Below are 13452 nucleotides of genomic sequence, written 5' to 3' on the forward strand. Positions count from 1 at the left end.
GAGGCCCCACCCTACACTGGCATACCCAGGCAGGACTGTATCCTTCCACTTGACATTTCCTTCTCAGTTTTGTATGTTTAACATTTAGAGCCGTGGTTACTATGTAAACTGAGATGTGGAGATTGCAGTATTGATCTTAGTTCAGTTTATTCTATTATGTGGCCTCACTTTGTTATCCATGATTTCCCTCATTAGATTGATTTAACACATGTTCATTACTAGATTATAGTCTACTTCATTTCTAAGTGATACTTGATTTCTTAGCATTGTTCATTGCCTCGAGCCATGTCTGATACTGAATTTGACCATGATCCTCTTGCAGTAATTATGACTTATTTGCTCATTATTATAATGTTTCTTTTCACATATTGCTAGCTCCTTAGGTGTAATGTTGTTTAAAAGATTTGTCATGGAGCTCCTTTGCTCCTGTTCTTGGTGTAGATAAACCAAAACTGCTCCTTTTAGGCCACCCAAGAGTGTGAAATGACCAACATTGTAATTAGCATATGTGGACATATATGCTACAATTCTCCCAACTATTTTTCAATGATAACTCTTGCTCCAAATTTTGCTTTTCGAGAGGTGGTTGAGGCAGATATTGTTGTGTTGTGGCAGTGCACACTACGGTGCCGGGTTGCATAGGGGCAATGCCCTTTCTTAGTATTCAAATAGCATGTGCTAATTGAGTTCTCACTTTTTATTGCCTACTCACGGATGTAAGAATGTGGAAATGATGGCCAAGTAGCAGGTTGGCATTATCCCATGAATTATAGGAAATGGGGTTGTGGTTTTACCATCTCCACAACCAATGTGTTTGACTTTTGCTCTCTATGTTTATGTTCTTGGTGCCAAACTTACTGTCAGCTAATTAACTTTTGTAATCTCTTGACTGGTAAAAACATTGGCGACTACACTTTAGTATGTATAAATCTGTTAATTTACAATGCTAAACACATATGTGACTTACCGTTTAATTACTTCTAGCCCAACTTATGGCTTGGTCTAAATGGTAGTAATACTGATGGTACATACCAAGGTTGCCGGTGACCGGACGCGACCATCGCTGCCGATCCCCGCTATTTTTTATATTAGATGCTCTCCTGCTTTAGCTAAATCAGATAGAGACTTTAAGCATATTTAGTTTTACGGGTCGTAAATCTGTACTGGTCTGTTCTGAAAAATGGCCTACCAGATAGCTTCTGCCACTTTTCGTTATATTCAGGGGTAAATTAATTTGTACTCGTACAGCTTACTTCATAATGCAATCCAGACTCTGTCAATCTTATTTCATGAATAATGATTTGTCTTCGGTTATTTTGTTCAAATACCCTCAACCCAAGATGTATCTGCGTAATCTTACATTCAGAATTCAAAAGCTTATTGTTGAATTTGGCCACTACATTCTGCTGTTTGTTTAGCTTCTCAGTGTGCGACTAATGATCTGATGCATCTTGGGGCGACCCCCTCCTCATTGTCAGTGTATTTTTCTTGTGTCAGTATACTCTGCATAAGATATTTGTGTGGATCGTCTTATATGAATTTATGCAGCAGCACTAACTCTTGTGTCTGGCCTGCAGTGTTTGGATGGTTTCTTCTTGTGGAAGCTAGGAAAATCCTTTGAACTTTTGGACTATGCTCTGCGAGGTGTCTCTGTTTGAGAGGATACAATGGGATTGCTCCATATGCTAGGTAGTTATTCTTTTCTTTCATTGTCTATATGTACACCAGTAGCCTGTTGTTGATCCTGCATAGCTGTTTCATAATTTGTTTTATACGTGCTCGTATGGACAAATTAATGGGTCTGATAGTGATTATTCTTTCGGGTATGATAGTGACTGTACTTTGTTTGTGTGTTGTGATTCGGTGATTTGTTAGTTATTTCTTCATCACCACAGGATGTTTGTTGTTTATTCTTCTTACCCGCGTCGGTATTCCGTTTGTTGTTTATACTCAAAAGATATATAAGACAAGCCCTGTTAGTAAGCAGAGGCAATCTAACCAGGCTGGAGTATACACTAAAAATATACCTAACCAGGCCAGGCAATCTTTTTTGTCCTATGCAATGCATGTGTACCTATCTTTGTCTATCATCCTTGCCTTACTAAGTTTGATGTATTTCAACATGCTCTGCTTCTGGATGGGGACTATATGATGATAGTTTTGTTATAAAGGTGAGATGTCACCACCATGTTTCAGTGGCTCATATCTGCCTGTACTCATTAGGTAGAACTTGTGTTGCAGTTTTTGTTCCGCGCTTCTCCAAATTCTCTCCTGGCCATCGTATATTTCTCCTACATAACTAGCCCGGTGCCATGTCAGTAGCTAAATCAAAACTTTTTAAATGCTTGTGTAGCAAAATGTGTTTGGAGAAGCTCATTTATCTTTCAGTTACTCTGTATGAAGTGTTTCTATTTGGTTTTGGTTACCGATGATGTCTAATTCTCCAGGCTTTTAAAAATGATGGTTCTGCTCAACCTGCTCATACTAACCAACAATAACAACTCAGTTGTATCCAGCATTTCCTATTCATTGGTTACAACAATTGACTTGTGTGTAGGATTCTTCCAATATATATTATGGGATAAATAATGGTTGGGCGATGCTATTAGTTGTTCATGAAAACTTCAAGGATTATTTCCGATATTATTTTATTGTTAACGAGTCATGCCAGTAAGCTTTCTGTGTTTGTTTGCCGTCAGGAGCAATGGGGCAATGCACACTTACCTGTGTATACTGCTACCTGGTTATTGTTGGTCTTTGTATAAAGGCCTTGCTATCATTATGTATGGTCCTTCTTTAATAATGTGTATTATAAATGGTATTTCGACCTGTCGAATGTATTCCTAATCTTGGTCTATAGAACTGCCTTTTTGAACTTGATGTCTCAGTTGTACTGGACCAAAAGCGCACGGAGGGAGCTCTTCTACGCTATGCTGGCGACAGGAACAGGGAAAATTCAGTCCATGTTGCCACCAATGAACAAGGTAAACGCGAGCTGTCGGTCACTTATAAATTCTGTACTTTTGTAGTGTCGATCTAGGGTTCTTGTGAGTAAATCTTACTGTTCCTTGGTCCGTGTATAAAAATAATGCTCGTTTTTTCAGTAGTAGCTGCAGTTCTATTGTTGTGAGAGTCTCATGGTCCATTAGAATCACTAGTAGAAAAGGGGGCTTTTGTCCCGGTTGGTAAGGGCCTTTAGTCCTGGTTTTTGAACCGGGACTAAAGGGTCGTTACTAATGCCTCCTCCCTTTAGTCCCGGTTCTTACACGAACCGGGACTAAAGGCCGTCCACGTGGACGCAGCCTGGAGCTCCACCTTTAGTCCCGGTTGGTGTTCTTTAGTCCCGGTTGGTGTTACCAACCGGGACTAAAGGAAATTTTATGATATTTTTTTTTTGAAAATTTTTTTGCGAATTTTTTTTAATTTTTTTTTAATTTTCAAATTTCTGAATTATTTTAACCTCTAATCTCTAATCACCACCCCTCATCACTGCTCAATTTATCCTCTAATCTCTAATCACCCCTTATCATTCCAAATCATCTAACTTCCCGGACGGTCACCCATCCTCTCACTACTCCAGCCTGAGCACGCTTAACTTCTGGGTTCTATTCTCCCTCGTTTCCAAGTCTGCACTTGTTGGCTTTCTGACAATAGTAAGATGTCAATTCTATTAACCCTCAGGAATTTAGCTTGAGCATGAAGTGACACATTTCACTGTTTGAGTTTGAAACTATTGTTTTAAAAACAATAATTATTTAGTAACACTAATATTTCTGGAATAATTAGTTTGACCACTGTTTGACCACAGTTTGACCAGATTTGACCAAAATTCAAAAAAAATTGAAATAATTATTTAGTAACACTAATATTCTAGAATAATTAGTTTGACCATTGTTTGACCACAATTTGATTTTTTTTGAATTTTTTTGCCTCTCCAGATCTTAAAAGCCCCGTATCTTTTTTTCTGTTAGGTTTTTGAGGATTTTGAAAATGTTTAACGGGGTTCCCCCGATTAAATTCGGATGTAACTTTTCGAGTAGATGATTTTTCATATAAAAAACTTTTTCATCCGAGTTCGTATGCAAAAGTTATGCCCATTTTAAGAAATTCCAGAGAGATTTTGCAAATAAAGTCAAAATTCATATTTGTTAATTTTCCCAACAACTAGACCACATATCACATGGGAAACTTATTTTATTTTATTTTTTTGACATTTCCATCATTTTCTTTTGTTTTTTCTAAAACTGAAAAGGCGGTCCGGTGGGGGGGGGGGTTAGATTTGAAAATGGGCCCTTTAGTACCGGTTCGTGCCATGAACCGGTACTAATGCCTCAAAGCCTTTAGTACCGGTTGGTGCCACCAACCGGTACTAATGGGCATCGCACCCTTTAGTCCCGGTTCGTGGCACCAACCGGGACTAAAGGGCCCAGGTGAACCGGGACTAATGCCTTAGCCGCACGAACCGGGACCAATGCTCACATTAGTCCCGGTTCGTGACTGAACCGGGACTAATGTGAATATTGCCCTGTGACGAAAGCCCTGTTTTGTACTAGTGAATACCCTTTTCGGAGAGAATACTCCAGATCTATTGATTGTGATTTAGTTGTGGCATTTATTTTTATTTAGTACGAATACTCACCTAATGAATCTATTTACCAATCTAAATATCACCAACTTGCAGATTAGCTTATGCTACTGTTGAATTTTTACTTATCGTGTTATTCTTATTTTTGAGCTCGCAGGCCTGGCACATTCTGTTTCCAAATATATTATGCCTATCTAATCATTTGGCGTCTCAGGCACAAGAGCATGAGGTGTTTGCACCAATTGTTTTCTTCACACCAAGGCCATGGCTTTGATCATCGATGGACGTCACCGATCACCTATTCTAACTTCTGGCAAGTACCCGATGATACATGATGCCACCAGCTCTTGTGATGTACCGTGTAAACTACCGTGTGATCTCCCTCTTCTTTTGTGAACACGGCCTCTTTGGCACGTCTATCCATCCTTTTGTACTCAATATCTACCTTGTACCAACATTGCATTCTTTAATTTACCATGTACGAACATTTGCATCCTTTAAATATGTTTACTATAGTTCTGGTCGCTATGGAGATGTGTTGGTACTATCATTCGGTATCCATTGATGATCTCTTGCTCCTATTATATGTGAATATTTTTTTCGTTATCCCTGCTTGAGAAAAACGTCGGGACCGGCACCCTCGCGCCAAGGCGCGATACCGATCTAGTATATACTAGCCCGAACAAACCGACCAACCAATCTTCCAACGATACCAAAATGCACGATGCAGTGCGCACGAATACACTACTAATAGCTGATTATACCAACAAAAAGCTTGCCACACAGCTGACCTGTTGCAGGAGGAGGAATTGAAGGAATCTCCTCCTTGACACACTCCCTTCCACCGCGCGGGCACTGGCCCTAGCCCTTCGTCGCCGAAGCTCCTCGACTCCGGCCAGATCCCTGTAGCGTCAAACAGTCGCTTCTTGTCAAAGCAGTTCAGTTTCATTTCCCCTGTTTGCCAAAGCAGTTCAGTAGAATTCAGCAGAGCCTTCTCACCGGAGTCCAGCGTGCCTACGATGACATTCTCGCCGGCGTGAGCGCCAGACGGCAGCCAGCCCTTGCTGAGCCCTTCCTCCAAGCCCACAAACTCCCAAGACCTCGTGGTGTGGGGGGACCACTTCCCGTCGCTCCGAAAGGCAGACACTACCTCAGTCCTCTCTGCAGGACACGCCACATGCATCAGCCAAACGAACGCACAAAGACATAGAGGCAACAGTGGTGGATTAATCGCAGTATTACTCCCTCCCTTCCAAAATACTTGACTTTCGTTTGTTCAAAAATGGATGTACCTATATACTAAAACATGTCTAGATACATCTACATTTTGACAAATGAAAGGCATGTATTGTGGAACGGAGAGAGTATTATTTATCGTGTATGGATTTTTGAGAAAACCCTAGTGTCACCGTAGACACTACCTCAGTCCTGTCGGTAGGACACTACCTGAAAGCTTTGTGGCTTGGTCGTCCGAGAGAAGGGCCGCGAAGCCATTCAGGCTGTGCTTGTAGCTGTACAGCAGCGACGCCCGTGCCTCCACCTCGCTGGTGAACCACAGAGAGAGCGTGTGAATGACTAGTTGCGACTTGTACACGAAGCCGGACTAGCTAGTGTCCATTATCAGCAAGAATCGCACGGCAAATGTAGAGGACGTGCGCGCCGCCATGTACGATCATGGTATGGATGCATACGTTCCTTCATTAATGGATGCGTACGGACCTGCCCTTGACGGAGAGGAGGAGGGCATGGTGATCATCAAGGACGGTTCCCTTCGACTTGGCTCCGGCATGCTCGCCCAGATACACTATATAGACCTGCCCACAACGGCGATACGAAAGTTTAGTATCCGTCCCTTCCGCAAAGCATGCAGCTCACACAAAATTAAACGATACAAAAGCATCATGAACGGCAGGACGGAGCTGGCCATGATCTAATCAAACTGAACCCGTGAGAAATCTGTTGATCAACAACGAAAAATGGATTGATCGAGAGGATGACCTGGCTTTGCTTGGTCGTCGAGGCAGAGGCAGTGAAGAGGGAAAAGAGGAAGAGGAAGAACACAAGTCCGGACATGGCTGGTTGTCCGCTGCCTCCTCCTGTCGTCTTCATCGGTACGCCGTAGCTCGCTCTGTGCTTCGACGGCTTGGAGGCTGTTTATATGTCCACTATACAGACACAGGTTCTGTGGCGAGGCGATGGAGAGGGCAAAAGGGACATCGGCGGAATAGTTTGACTCTCCGATACTATCTTTTGCTTCTTGTATTTTATTATTTGTAATTTCCTGCTCTCTTCCCTGTATTCCTTTTTCCTTTTGGCGGAAGAATCTTCCCTAGCTTCAACTTGAAGCTGTGATGAGTTAATTAACTTGGATATTTTGGTCTGGATTCGATACATATACTCTTCACTCTTGGCATTTTCACCAACAACAAAAAAGCTAGTCTGACACTCATATCGCATCCACTAGTTTCTTATTTTGGAGAATAATCCACTAGCACTTTAGCTACATGTGAGTCGGCTGAAAATTCTTTTTGGATCAGTCGATTTTGTGGCCGTCCGATTCTGCTTTGAGATTTGTGCTGTTTGGTTCTCTGTGTCGTTTCAGTGGTGAGTTGGGCTGTGTGGAATCAATTGACCCCTTTTTTGGTCAGTCGAATTGCGTATTGGGCTCGTTCTCTATTTTGTGGTTGCGCCATTTTGGCTCCCGCCGCCCGTTACTAGGCTGAGCCCAGCCTGCATCGCCTTGTTGCCTTCGCCTTATCTCTTCGGTGCGTTCCCCAGTTTGCCTGTCTGTTACTTCCCCTACTCTCAGTTGCTCTCCTCTTCTGATCCAGAGCTAGGGTTCATCGAGTTTTCCTCTCCTTTGTGTCCCCCCTCTCATTTTCTCGTCAGATCTGCTCTACTTTTATGGTTATTCAGATGTTAGTTTTGTACCTTTTGTTGTTCTATATGCAGGATTTGCTCTCGGGGATTTCTTGGGTTAGGGATCTTTGTGCTCCATCTGCTTGTTTGGGTATTTTTACCCGCTCAATCTTTCTTTTTGTCTTTCTATGTCTTTTGTAGTGTTTCGTGGTAGAATGAGATGTATGGTTAGGGTTCTTGTTTAGCATGCTTTGGTTAGGGTTTTCGTAATCTTCCTTTTTTGCTTCAATCTTGCTCTTTTGGTTAGGATTTGTGTCTTCTCTTCCCTTTTTTTCTTTTAGAATAAGTTGCTATGATATCTGTGGAATAGATGTGCGGTAGTTTGATTTTTAGGGTTTGGTTTTTTATTGCTTGAGTAGGCTTGTGCTATAGATTTATTAGATTTCTTCTGGATCTTTTGTTGATTTGGTGTGATTGAAGATTAGGAAGTGAGTTTCTAGGTCTTGAAATGTTAAATCTAATGTGTGTATGGTTAATCTAATGTTAAATCTAGGTCTTTGTGGTTCTTAAAGTGAGCTTTTTTCCGGACCTTTTGTCGAGAGTTCTGTTAAAGGTCCTCTTTTTTTAAACTTAATCCCCTTTAATTTGTGTTTCTAAATGCTCATAGGCTTAACGTTACTATATTCAACTTCGTAGGCTTAGCTTGCTCATCAAATTCTTTATTCAGAGTGTTTTGTAGGAGCTTTATAATCTTTCGAGTATCCCTGTACTTACAGTAATCCTAAGTGAATTACTAGTCATGTATATTTATTTATTGAGTTTTATTTTTGTGCATGAAAAAACTATATTCTTCTGGCAGTTTTCAACTGTTGTAAATTAGAATGTACTTACCTTTGTTGCTAATATACCTTTTACTCCATGTTGATTTTGTTCTTGCTGATTTTATTTGTGTGCAAATTGTGCAGCCCGCATGTGTAAATCTGTAATAATTATCATGACATCGCAGTAAGTCATAGTAGCAATTGTTGGATCCCATGATATTCAAAATATATGATATGGTATTCCCAATGTCTGCGAATTGCTCCAAGAATGGCTCTCAGCCAAGACACCTACCACATTGTTTTCTCTTTGTGTTTTTAGAATATGCTTTGCCGCAGCTTGTTGGTGTTGTGTATTTTGTGAACCCTTCATGTGCAACTAAAGACAGATAGTACTTTATGAATATTGTAAACATTGGGAATACCATGTTCAACTAGTACTTTCTGAATAATGTAGTTACAATATGTGCAACCTATAGTAGGGGTGGGTGTTTTTGCACCTAAAGAAGGAGAGCAACATAGAGTAGGAATGGATGCTTAGGTCTTTTTTGTGCATATTTTTTGTATGCTTGATGTGGTAGTGTTTTAACTGCTGTAAATTAGAATATACTTACCTTTGTTGCTAGTATATCTTATACTCCGTGGTAGCAATGGTTGGATCCCATGATATGCAAAATATTTTTTCTATGGTATTCCAAATGTCTGCAATTGCACCAACAATGGTTCTCGGCCAAGACTCCTACTAATCTGTTGCTCTCTTTCTTTTGAATATGCTTTGCTCCAGTCTGTAGATGTTGTTGCTGATAATGATGTTGTGTAAGTTCTTAACCCTTCTTGTGCAGTTGAATGGTTTGATAGTTCCATTAGTTTTTCTAATATTTTGATAGTTTGACTAGTGATAGTTAATTCTATTATTGTGGGATAGTTGCTGTAGTTGGTGAGAGCTAGTTGCATTGCTTGTTGTTTGCTATTTTTTCTATGAGCTTTGTGATGTTGTTTAGTTTTAGGTAGTTTTTATTGTTGTTGCTGCTATAAATTTACCTAGATGCTACCCTTTTAACCTATTTTGTGGTTTTCCCTTTGATGAGTTCCTTTTTATATTAAGGCTTCTTTTTTTCCTTTATGTAGGCATGGTTTGCCCTATCTGCCATAATCCGGATGGACCCTGTGAGCCAGGTGATCTAGTTCTCCAGGAGTTTAGGCACATGGTGAGTTGATTTTATTGATAAGTGTAACATTTTTCAATTTCTTATTGTTTTAGTATGTTACCGGTGATGTAATTGTGAGTTTAATTAATATGAAATTCAACTAATAAATTAATTAGTTATTCAATTAGAATTTTAATACGAGGTTGATATTACTAATTTTTTGCTTCATTCTGCTTATAGCTTGCTGAATTTGGTATTGTGCAATTTGTGAAGTAATGTTTTGCATGTTTGAGGTATTTTAGTATCTTATAGGTGATGTCATTGTGAGTTCAGCTGGTATTCAACCTATAAATTAATTAGCTATTCAGTTAGAAGTTTAATATGAGGTTGTTATCATTAATACTTTGCTTCATTTCCCATTTTTAGAGCTTGCTCTATTTCGGGTTTGTGCAATTTATCCAGTAATGTTTTGCATTCTTTAGGTAAATTCAATCTTATAGGTGACATCATTGTTAGTTGAATTTTTATTCATCTTATAACATAATTAGTTCTTCAATTAGAAGTTTAATACGAGAGTGATATTGGTAATTATTTGCTTCATTTCAATTTATGGCTTGCTGAATTTGTTATTGTGCAATTTCTTTAGTATTGTTTTGCATTTTTTAGGTAATTGAGTATCTTATTGTATTTTTATATTTATTTTATATTGCAGTACATTCCCTGCAATTTTAGAGCTTTTGTAGCTTATTACATTGATGAGCAGAGGGATGCTGCTACGATGTTACAGTACAAGAAGGTTGAGCCTGCTCTTCTTACTTATGAAGGAAGGTCTTACCTTGCTTTGTTTAAGCATTGACCCAATTTTACCAAGTTTTATGGCAATGCTTGGTTTGAGTTAACTCATGACTATGGTCTTCATGCTGGAGAACGGATAGTGTTCTCTCTGGACCATATGACCTTTGATCTGAAAGTGGACACTTATCAGGGTGCAGAAAGGCTGCTTCCTATTCTTTGTGTTGGTAAGTTTTTGAATTTTTCAAATTAATTTAGTGGGGTTTTAAATTTTCATGCTTAATATTATCTGTGATATGTGTATAACTTTTTTGGTTTTGTTTCGTAGCTTTTGAAAATTTGTCTAATGATAATTACAGTATGTTGGCTCTGCTGTCTTCTCTCGGCAAATAGAGTTTAACTATCATGAGGCTCGCTTCTTTCTTCGGTGTCTCTTTCAAGACAATTTCCTACGTTGCCGCCCATTTGTGCATCTCATTACTGTCACCAACATCAACAAGCATATCATGGTGGGTAAGTTGCTGTGAATGATTTTGTTGTTAGTTTTTTAGGGTTATCTGATTAGTTGAACTTTTTGATTTTCTAGTTGAGCATGAGTGCCTGATTAGTCTATATTTTTCAGTGTCCATCTTGCTATTTAATTATTTTATGAATCTTTAGAGATCAATTTAACCTTATATTATATTATTTTTTATTTATTTTTAGAAATTCCCCAAGGCTGTTGTTTGAAGATTGAAGACATTTGTTGATGTGCCTATGAATGCGTTTGTCACTCTAGAAGCTATGGATGAGGGTGTGCATGTAATCACTCCTTCGTCATTTTCTATTTGCAAGCAAGATGGGAGGATGGGGATTTAGAAGAACACTTTCAACGAGTTCTTCTCAGCCGCTTCTCTTATTGAAGGCAATGTTGTTCTCATCACATTCAAAGAACCCATTTACAGACCGGTGTCCATTGTGTTGCAACAGATCATCTATGTGCAAATGCTATGCTTCTGACCTTGATGCAAGTGATAGTGGTAGGAATGACTGTTGGTGGTTCCGAGCTTGATCTTTTGGGGGCAAACTATGTTAGTTATATGCAATTATGTATGGTCTTCCTTTGGAATTATGTTCAGATGCTTAGTTATGTATGAACTAGCAGGGTGACACGCACATTTGCGCGACTAGATTTATTAATTGTTATTCTTGTTTGTGATACATACTTTAATATGTTATTGTGCTATTAGATAGATAATTTCGATTATAGAAAACTTAATAACAAAATTACTTATGGAATTTTGTTGTTTTCTCAAACAATTTGTTGCCCACACATTTGCCGCTATTCAACTTAATTTTAAAAATAATGATTTCTAGAAACAACAAAAAACCTTGTAGTGTATTCCTATATTAGAGTGTTTGTGCTATTTTTCCTGCCCCGTGTGGCCTGCTACTCATACCCAGTTAATTCACCACTACATAACTATACTATGGCCAAAATATTTATCAAGGATTTTATGTTTTTGGTAATATTTTTTTGTCTTATATTGAATAATCCTACTTAAACTTTGTATTCGCTTTCCATCTAAGGCGTATATGACCATCACAATTGCTGCAACATTTCACTTTTGCTTTGTCTCAACATAACTTTACGCTGCCTTGAGCAGCATGAAGGCCAGTCCAAGCATTTGTAATTTATACTTAAGTTTCTGATGATGAGTTAAAGAACGCACGATTAACAATTGAGGCCTTATGTGTCCTAACTTGGTGGAGCTTGCTTTATTCTCAATTTGACTGGTTAACATACCTATTTCAAACTCGGACAGAGATCCACGACGTAACTTTCCATTTGGATCGAAATTGGACTTCCCAAATCAATGGTTGTAGGAAGCACTTCGTGGATTGACATTGTAGCATGGTTACTGTAGACATTCATTAACATGGGCACTGTTTTTATGTGGCCACTGATTCTCAATCAGAAGCCGGGAGAGGCGAAAAAGCCCTAGAAAAAGGTGATCCACTTTGCTTGGTCCTTTGTAGGTTTGATATTTTGGTGAAATGTTATTATAAAAATGTGACTGAGATTTAAGAAACAAAAGAAACTTAAATAGATAAACCAATCCCGACAATGCTTAAATGGAAAAAAATCTTACTCTTATCACTTAATATTGGTCCAACGACCTAGTTTATAGCCTCCATATTACTGATAATTCTTGCCCAATCGCTCGAATACTTAAAATGACTGAATTTTCATGCACTCTATACTTTGAGCTATAATGTATGTTGTCCATCTATACTTAAAATGACTAAATTTTCATGCACTCTATACTTTGGATGAAAAAATATTCTTTTGGTAGTGAATGGTATGTAAAATGGAGGGATGTATTTGGCTTCCCCAGAAAATGGGCTATAAGTAGTAAGAAATGGGCTGTAAAATTTTAAACCAAAGCCAACCGGCAATTACATTCAAATTTTGTTTTTCTGGGTTTCAATATTTTAAATTTCATTCATTTTTTTGCGGAGATTTTTTGTATTTTATTTTGATATAATTTTTAAAATTTATTTTTAACGTGACTAGAAATTTCGTGATTAAAAGAGTTCGGACCCCACCGAAATATGCAAAACTTCGTTGAATTTTTTAGAAGTGGCCAGAATATGGTCTGTAATGCTAATAAAAAGAATATGGGCTTCAAAATACCCTTAAGAATTAGCAAATGGGCTGTAAATTATTGAAAATAATGGTAAATGGGTTGTATGCTGATTTCCACAGATTTGGAGGCTGACTTCTGGGCCTACTAGGTTGACGATGACACTGCCTAAATTTTTTTTGGCGCGTACACAAGGCTTTGTCAACTTAGTCAACACAGAGCAGTGATTGTTGGTTGTCCATCCAACGGCCGCCGTGGTTCTTCAATCTCTGATCTTCCTGCTCCAGCCGCCCAAACCAGCGCCGGTGGGACTGCCTGCTCCCTCCTCCCGTGGCCGGCTGTGATGCCGCCAGTCCAACAGCCGTGCTGCTTCTTCAACCTCTGTTCTTGCTCCTGTCTCCCGTGGGCGGCAGTGCTGCCGCGCACCTGAACCAGTCAAGTTTCCCACTCCTCTCCATGCGACTCCACTGCCGCGTCTTCCCCATCTCTGGGTCGTTCCAGTCTGGGGCCTCGCCGTCATCCACCGGCTTTGGTGCGCTCAGCACGGTGTGGTCAACATGGTCAACAAACGAGAGTTATCGAAAGATGACTGTACGTGAGAAGCTGACAGTGGGGACGCACCA

At 39.4% G+C, this 13452-nt stretch overlaps 1 long non-coding RNA gene across 1 annotated transcript; it reads left to right on the forward strand.

Moving 5' to 3' along the window:
- Window positions 1–7372: 7372 nt before the first annotated feature.
- On the forward strand, window positions 7373–13067 carry LOC120976790 (uncharacterized). Its single transcript, XR_005773184.3, has 5 exons — window positions 7373–7595; window positions 9391–9470; window positions 10123–10429; window positions 10562–10711; window positions 10908–13067. It is a non-coding gene; the product is annotated as an uncharacterized lncRNA (long non-coding RNA).
- The last annotated feature ends 385 nt before the right edge of the window (window positions 13068–13452 follow it).

The sequence above is a fragment of the Aegilops tauschii genome, chromosome 3 (assembly GCF_002575655.3).
Source record: "Aegilops tauschii subsp. strangulata cultivar AL8/78 chromosome 3, Aet v6.0, whole genome shotgun sequence".
Taxonomy (NCBI): domain Eukaryota; kingdom Viridiplantae; phylum Streptophyta; class Magnoliopsida; order Poales; family Poaceae; genus Aegilops; species Aegilops tauschii.